Here is an 8,230-nt window from a genome sequence, read left to right on the forward strand (position 1 = left end):
AAGTCCTGAACACTCCCAAATTCAACCCTGGCTGACCAAAAACCCTGCCTAATGAGGCTCTTGGTGCTCTTGGCAAATTTTCTGTTGTAGGAAACACTGTCAAAGGATCACGAGACTATTTTGAGGAGTTGAGGAGGCCACCTGTGAGCCAGGAAATCAATTGCTCAGACCCAATGGAGTTTCTCCTCTTTCAGCCAGCCTCCCTCTATTCCACTGCAACAATTGGATGCTTCCTCTCTTGTCAACATCCGCTTTTAAAATCCTGCTCTCTCTTAAAATCCTGCTTGGAATTTTTGTTAGCAACCTGCCCAAAACAAAGCTGACAGAAAGGGACAGCAAGAAGATTGAACAACTGTGAAAACACAAACTACCTGCACAGCCCTGGCTACAGAGCACAGGGGCTGCCCTCAAGCAGTGGGAGATGGCTGGAGAGCTCTGGCTCTGCACCTTGTGGGTGCCTGTCCTGAGGGCTGAGAAGAAGCCAGATCCAATTGCAGGCTCTCTCTGCAGCTGAATTCTTCCTAACACCTCTGTCTGTGCTGGTTATTTGACAGTAGAAAAGGGTCAGAGCTCTCCTAAAAGCCCCTTCCTCAAAAGAGTGCTCTCAGTGACTTCACCCAGCCACCTCCTCCTGTGACATCCCCAGCAGTTGATTGCCTCTGAGACCCTTCTGCCGGCTGGGCTGGACTCACTCAATGCACTCAAATCATGGAGGAGAGGAGTGGGGGATGAAGGAAGAGACAAGTATTGGTCCTTTAGGAAAAAAGGCTAAAAATGGAACTCTTGCCATTATAGGAAGAAATAGATTTTCTACTCTTGTAGTAAATAAAGTCTCACAGGATGAAAAATAGCACTATCAATTTCTATTTTAACAAATTCCATTCCAGGAAATTTATTTTTTTATCCAAAGACACATCAGAGAAAATTAAAAGTCATTGATCTTGTTCACCTATCTCCCTTTCTTTTCCATCCCAGTTTCACATTTCAAGCGCTTACCAGGAGAATTAAACAGAGTCATTAAGGCCGCACAAGAAACCAGTGGTCTGGCAGCATCTTTTTTCCTAAAAGGAAGCCCATCAAAGAAACCTTTGATAGGCAACAGAGCAGCCACCTCCCAACCCCCAAAGCTTTCATTTTTTTGGGAAAGCTGTGGCCCTGCATCCTTCTCAGCCCTCTTTATCTCCAGGAGTCATACATGTGCTGACCTGAATTAATTCCCCAGGGCCTCCTGTGTCATGTTGTTAATTTGACCTTGTTACCCCCTTATGGCAGATAAGAGGGTTGAGGATTTCTTTTTAGTCCTTCTCTCTCAACTGACTCATTCCGAAGAAAAACAATGATTTGTTTCTGTCACCTTTTTAATGAGTTGCTCGAAAGAAGGATGGTTTTCAGCTCTTTAAAGTTAAAAAACCAGAAAACAGGAAGAATGTCCCACTTTTCCAACCAAAAATCAGACCAATTTAAGCACTAATACAAATTTAGAGAAGCCGACCCTATAAGAGAACTATTTTCAGTTCCATCTCTTGAATTGCACAAGAATGCAGTTTTAATAATTTCTTTCTAAAATTACTTTATCACAAAGAAGTGGTGTTGTCACAGAATATCTGCTCATTTAGGTAACTGCTTTGCATACATTTCTTTTTGTTTGTTTGTTTTCCCCAGTCCCTAACAGAAACCTCGATTACAGCACTGAACATTTGGGCAAGATCTCAGATTAACTGGAATACATATCCTTAGAGAAATCAGCTGTGAATAAAGAAGTTCATGACAATACTGGAAAAACATCATCCAGCTGAGTAAGTTTTTGCATTTTGTGGTATTTTTAATCTCCCCCTACTTGTTCTTGTGAACATGTCAAGATGTTCCTTTATCAGGTAAGGGGAAAAACGGGCCAGGTTGCTGAAAAATGCCTTACACAGCCAGCTGGTGATAAAAATGGAACAAGAAAAGTCTGAAGATCAGATTTTTTTCTTGGAAATTGAGCTGGATCATATTAGACCCAGATGATTCCATATGAACCTGAGAAACTCCTGTGATGCCATCAAATCAAATTATTCCAGCTTCTGGCAATAACAACCAAAAAAAGAAGCCTTACAGTTAAAGTGAAGAAGAGGAAAATGAGCAGTGTCTGTTCTGCCTTTTGCAGCTGGATTTTTGTTGAGGGCAGTTCACTGGGAGATCCTGTGATACAAACAACAGAGAGTTTTTAAACTCTCAGCTGAAAGAGGAAAATTCCAGTTGCACATTTGCCCCAGAAAGCTTTAGGGATTCTTGTAACCAGCCTAAAATTATTTTATTTTCCATTACTCTGAATTATTATTTTGAATATTTTCTACTGCAAAGGTGAAATGTTTCATTTTGCAGCTAGATAGTAGGAAAAGTATCATGTTAATTCATTGCTAAAAGTGAATATAAAATTCTAGTTGAGATTAAAAAATACTTTTTTTTTTCTACTAAATTATATTGCAGAATATGGCTGGAAAGTATTTGCATATTTAGTACAAGGCTATATAAGGCCACAGCTACTCACTGAAATAAATATGTCAGATGAAATTCCAAGGAATATGTTATAAACCTAAAAAGTGGTACCAGGAGCATGGAAATCACTGGTTTGTAACCAAATAGATGATTGAGGAAACCCAAAACTTAATTCTTTTGTCTGAGAAGCAATGCTGAGAAGTGGTTTAAAGTTGTGGAAAGTATTAGGTAGAAATCCACAAGGCTGAACAAATATCCAGGGCTGTTCCAATAAACAAAATGAGTAAAATATTAGCAAGTGTTTTTTCCACCTACAGCTTATCTGCGAAGGGAAGTTAAGGCTCAACATTTATTACAGCCAAAAATATAAAAGTTGCAAATAGCATAGCACCACGTAAATCCAGGAAGAATGGTCAGCTGCCACTGAAGGTTAAAACATCCAGTCTGCCCTCATGGAGACTCTGTGAGAAGGAGGGATATTAAGCAGGAAAATTCTCTGTGTGATTATGGAGTCACATAATCTGGAATTAATTATTTACGATATTAAAAAAAATAATTTTGCCTCTTATTTCAGCATGTTACGAGGCAGCAGCTTCTGTCTTTTGTCTCAGCAGTGTGCTGCAGATGCAGCCTCCCAAAAATCTTTTTGATACAGAGGTTACATTGACTTCATTGGGAATTGGGTTCTTAAATTCAGCTAATCCAGGCCTGAGCCAGGAAGGACTTCCTACCCTTTGGGCAGAGGCATGTGCTGGCTCATTGGACAGACCAGGACAGAGCACACCATCCAGTGAAGCTCGAAATGCTGCTTTGCATGCAGGAGTCGTGTGGAAGAACTGGGAGAGAAATTCTGTAAAAAATTTATCAAAAGTGTTGAAAAATCCCTCTCTCGAGTGAGGCTGGGCTGCTCGCCTCTGTCCTTACTGAGGGTGAGTTCATAGAAATGAACAAACATCATCTGTTTTATCTCTGGGTTGTGTTTTATCTCAGTGCAGTGTTTTACTGACAAAATAAAAACCAAATCAAAGAGAAATGAGTTATCCACGTAGCCCTAGCTTGAAGCCAGGTTTGATGGCCCTCAGAGGAGTAATAGCCCATTTTTTTCTCCACCAAAAAATAAGTATTCTGATATTTTTGTGACAGTGTCTCTGTGGCACATCCCCCACTGCTCATCCACAGCCGAGCAGGGGATGACCATGGGGCACTGGTAGGACCCTGAGCATGAAGGAGAATCTTCCTTGGAGAAACCTCCTAAGGGCTGATAGTTCTGCTGGCCCCACTGCTGCCCCAATCCAGGCCCTTGGCAGGCTTGGGATGTTGTTGCACGGCTCAAACGTTTCAGGGGACTTTTCAGGTCCTCTCAGTTCTTTCAGGGTTGCCTGACTGAGGCACCAGTGGGAGGAAGCACCTCACATACAAGTGAGGCCTTGGCCATGGAGAAGGCTGCATGAGCCTCCCCAGCCCTTTGGCTGATTCTTTTTGACAGTGGAAGGAAATGAGAACAGCCTGTGTGATGTGCAACCCTTTGCCATGTGGTTTAGTGGGTGCTGGTTGGATTGGGTCAAAGGTTGGGCTTGATGATCTTGAAGGTCTTTTCCAACTGTAATGATTCCATGATTCTATTCTTTCCCAGCCTTAATGATTCTGCAATTCTATTATTTTCTGGCCACAATGATTCTATGAGTCTGTTCAATGTCTGGTGAGACCACCTCTGTGAGCCTCATGCCAGCTTCTCCTGTTTGGGTCCACAGTGCCCTCAGCCATGGCATTGAATATGGGCAGGTTAGGGCACCTGTGGCACTGAAAATTACTTTCCACACCATTTTTGGATGTGCTGCTCAGCACAGTTCTCACTGCAAAACCTGCTCAAGAAACAGCAGATTAGAGCAGGACCAAACCCACGTCCCACACAACTCTGCACATGTGAGTCAGTGCAGGAATCAACCAGCAAAGCAAAAAGCCCTGGAACATCACTGGGAAACTGCACTGCTGTTAAACAGGGATTTGCACTGACTTCAAAATTAGCCCCAGTTCCCCCACTGAATAACAGAGAATGAATGGGGGAGAGTACAGTTTTGTTGTAATACCTGGCTTTTGCTGGTACCTGTATTCAGAATTATTCCTTTGGAGTAAAAAGGCCTCTAAACAGGTAACTGTTCAGGTTTATTAACTAACAGATAATTATGTATTAAAATGCACTGAAAATGCATTGTAATTTTTACCTGAACTGCAACATAATTGCAGCCTTTGTAGTATAGAGTATGACTGTAACACAATAATGAATTAAAGATGAGAAGCAACCCTATAGACCAGTTTTTGGTTTGAGTAGACCTCTCCGCACTATTCCCCTTGTGAATCCACTTTCAGGAATATGGTCTAACTTTCCTTTACACCTGCTGGGCCCAGAGTGGCAGATTTGGGAACCATCAATATGCAAATGAGGAGCAGAGTGAGCCTGTTCTGTGCAGCCAAATACAATGTGCCTGTATTATTACCAATTTCCTGAATAGCCCTAAGAGGGGTAATTTCTCCCTGCTCTGCATTTCCCCTTTCAAAACAGCTTCCTGGATAATTTGAGGCTGGCAGTTTTCTCCACCACAGTGCAAACATGAATGGGACCTGCTGGTGTAACAGCGCTGCTTGTTAGGCAAATGTGTAAAATTATATTTTTTTAAGTGGAAGAGAGACTATAAAAAAAGTTAGGCTTTTTTCCCCCCCATTTGGTACAAATATTCCAGTGTATCCCAAACAACTCTTCAGCTACAAATTTAAAAAATGTGCTTTGCCAAGAATTTTAACTGGTTGTGCAAATCTTTGCCATCTGTTGCACTAACTGCAGAGACAAACCCAGCATAATTTGCCACTGTGGCATAATAACATAAGATGGATGATTTATGTGGCCCTGAATGTTCTTTACTCAGAGCTGTGAGCTTTTGTTGGCCTTTGCACAAATTTCAAATACAAACTCAAACATGGGGCTTCTCCCTCCCTCCACTGCAATCTCCTCATGTCAAACACAAATCCTCTAATATCAGATACCGTATCACCGTGCATGCAATCCCCAGCTTACAGGGTAACAAATCCAGGGGAAGGCTGCTATTATACTCTGCTGTCTTGGAACACATATAAATAATTCACACCTTTCCTATAAATATTTATCCCTGTAACCACAATACTCATTCAAATAAAGGCTTTGTCTTTATCCATGTCTGTTTTCCATATACAAGCCTAATAATCAGAATTTTCCACCTGTTTCCTCCACTTAATTTATATTTTCTTAAAATTCAGATGTAAAACTTTTCTCACCAAAAACTCTCTCAATTTTCCTTTGTCTCTTTCCTTTCAACTAATTCTTTGGCTTCAATGGAACTGCTGTGGGTCTACATGAAAATGAGAGAGAAGTCTGGGATTGGATCCCTCTATTAGCGTCCCACTGCCTTGGGGTGATTTTATGACAGTACTTAATTCCCTGTCTGCTTTGTGCCCAGAAGTGGCTGCTGGAGCTTTAGGATGGCCCCGGCATGGGGGGGGGCAGGGAGCCCATGGCTCCTGCGCGGTTCGGTTCCATCCACAGCTACACGGATTGTTACTTCGTTGCCTTTGCTCGGTTAATTTTCGCCAATTTAGGCAAGAAGCTTCTGGGGTTGGTTTTTTTTTTTTGGTGTTTTTTTTCCCTTCCGCTGGCCTGGAGGCTTTTCAACGGCAAATCCTCTCAGCAGTGTTTTGTTGTTTTTTCCTTCTCTCTGGCCCGGGGAGCCTGCCAGAGAACCGGGGAGCCTCCAAACCCCCCGGGAAAGACTGAGCCAGCGAAATCCATCAAAATCCACCAGTTTCGCCTTCTGTGAGGAGGAAAACCAACGCTAGAGGTTTCCCACATGCTCTGCTCCATGCTGCTCTGTGAACTCCTTGAGATAAACGAGATAGCCCAATCAGAACTAATAAAGAAATAAAATTTATTATGCGGCCGAAATATCGGTCTCAAAAGGCACGATTGAGAAAAGCAGCTCCGAGCCTGGGGTTGGAGCTGGGTGAATACGCATAGATCTGATCTCTATGGCATCAGACCTCCCAAGTTCACAAATGCTGCTTCGGCTGGTTCCTTCTTATACAGTTCTTGGGCAGAGTCCGAATTAATTCTATTCTTCTTGCAATTTAGCATATTCATGATGTTTTCTTGTCCCGAAGTTGGACTGCACAAAGCATTTCCTGGGTCTGATGAATCGTCCAGCTTCGGTGATTAATTTGTCTGTCTTCGATTCCTGGAACCCTCAACGGAGTTCCCGGAATGTCGAATTCCTTATCAGCTGAGATGTAGATATCAGAAGATAGTGATCAAGTCATCATAGTGTTAATGTCCCGGTGATAAAATCCAACCCCACCTGGGGTGGAATACTCATCTATTGATTACTTCTGTGCTGAAAGAACTTCCTTTTCAACTGCTCCAGTGTTGTAAAATTTTCCTCTCAGCCAGGCTGGTGTTGTGGTGGGGTTGAAACTCTGGCTCTGTATAGTTTCATTACAGTTCATTTTCTCATACATAACAGCATGAATTACAGACTTCATTTATAACATCCTCTTCCCCTTGCCGGAGACAAAAGGAACCAGTGACCATTCTGTTTTCTGGGCCAGGAGGTCAGCCCGTGTATTTTTCTTCCGCAGGCGTTTTTGAGATTTTTTTGTTGTGCTGTGGGTGGTTGTGTGTGTGTGTGTAGGTTAAGTTTCTAGGAATTCATATCTAGCATTCATTCAATCCTTTTCTGTGCCTTGTAGGCACCCTCCCGCTTTATTTTTTTGTTAATAAACAGTTCTCTTTTTTTTTTCACTTTCACCTGCTGGTATCAATTTTTCTCATTGGCAGAAGAAAAGGGAGTTATTGAAGCCCCTTCTCTTTAGAGGAAATGCTCATTCCAGGGTGTTTACTCCTGAAAGTTGTCTCCAAACTGAGACATCCATGGTTTTTAAACAAAATCATCATGATATGGTAAGCACAGCTGTATGGTGGAAACATATCTGAATGGTAACCCAGGAAATAGAAAATTTCCATGAACTTTCCACACCTCTAAATGCTAAACTCTCACAAAATTATTTTGTTTTCTTTTTTCACTTGTAGTCTCTTCAATTATCTCTTGAAAAGGAGAACGCCCATGAAGAAAAAACCAACCAAACCAACCAACCAAACCGTCCTGAAATATGGCAGCTTTAAACGCCAAAATTAGACATTTATCTCTTATTTACCTCAGGAAGAAGAAAGGGGAAACAGAAGAGAGAAGCAATGGAAGCTATGCATGCTCCTAAGCAAAAACAGAATAGTCAATCAGTTACAAAATGACTCCCTCCAGGCTGCAGCAGTTTGGTTTTGCCAAAAAGCCATCACCAAAAAAGCATCCTGGGAGAAGAAAATTCCTCTAAGTGGCCAGCTTTTTCCAGAGGAGAGATATTATGAAGCATAAAAATTATGTGCTGCTTCTGTTTCATGAGCATTACATAATTGCTCGGCTAAATAGCCAGAATAAACAGAACAGGCATTTTTACTGGGCTTTGGAAGAATAAAGCCATAAAGAAAATAACTCCATGAAATTTACAGGAGAGACCCATTTCAGACCATATGCTGGGAAGGACCTGCATCCAAATGTATGAGTCAATGTGTTAGCAAAGTGTTGCATGTGGAGTTCGTGAGCTTGGGACTGTTGGGGGCTTGGGTTTCTCAGCACTTTCATGCTGGTCTGCTCTTATCTTCCAAAACATGACACAT

At 42.0% G+C, this 8,230-nt stretch overlaps 1 long non-coding RNA gene across 1 annotated transcript in view; it reads left to right on the forward strand.

Moving 5' to 3' along the window:
- The window catches only part of LOC108448413, a 13,166-nt gene that overhangs the window by 3,223 nt on the left and 1,713 nt on the right, over window positions 1-8,230 (forward strand). The window contains exons 2-3 of the long non-coding RNA XR_001864293.1: window positions 1,673-1,796; window positions 7,589-8,230. The exon at window positions 7,589-8,230 is cut by the window's right edge and continues 1,713 nt beyond it. This is a non-coding gene — a long non-coding RNA (uncharacterized LOC108448413). The remainder of the gene's footprint in view (window positions 1-1,672; window positions 1,797-7,588) is intronic.

The sequence above is a fragment of the Corvus brachyrhynchos genome, unplaced genomic scaffold (assembly GCF_000691975.1).
Source record: "Corvus brachyrhynchos isolate BGI_N302 unplaced genomic scaffold, ASM69197v1 scaffold848, whole genome shotgun sequence".
NCBI lineage: Eukaryota > Metazoa > Chordata > Aves > Passeriformes > Corvidae > Corvus > Corvus brachyrhynchos.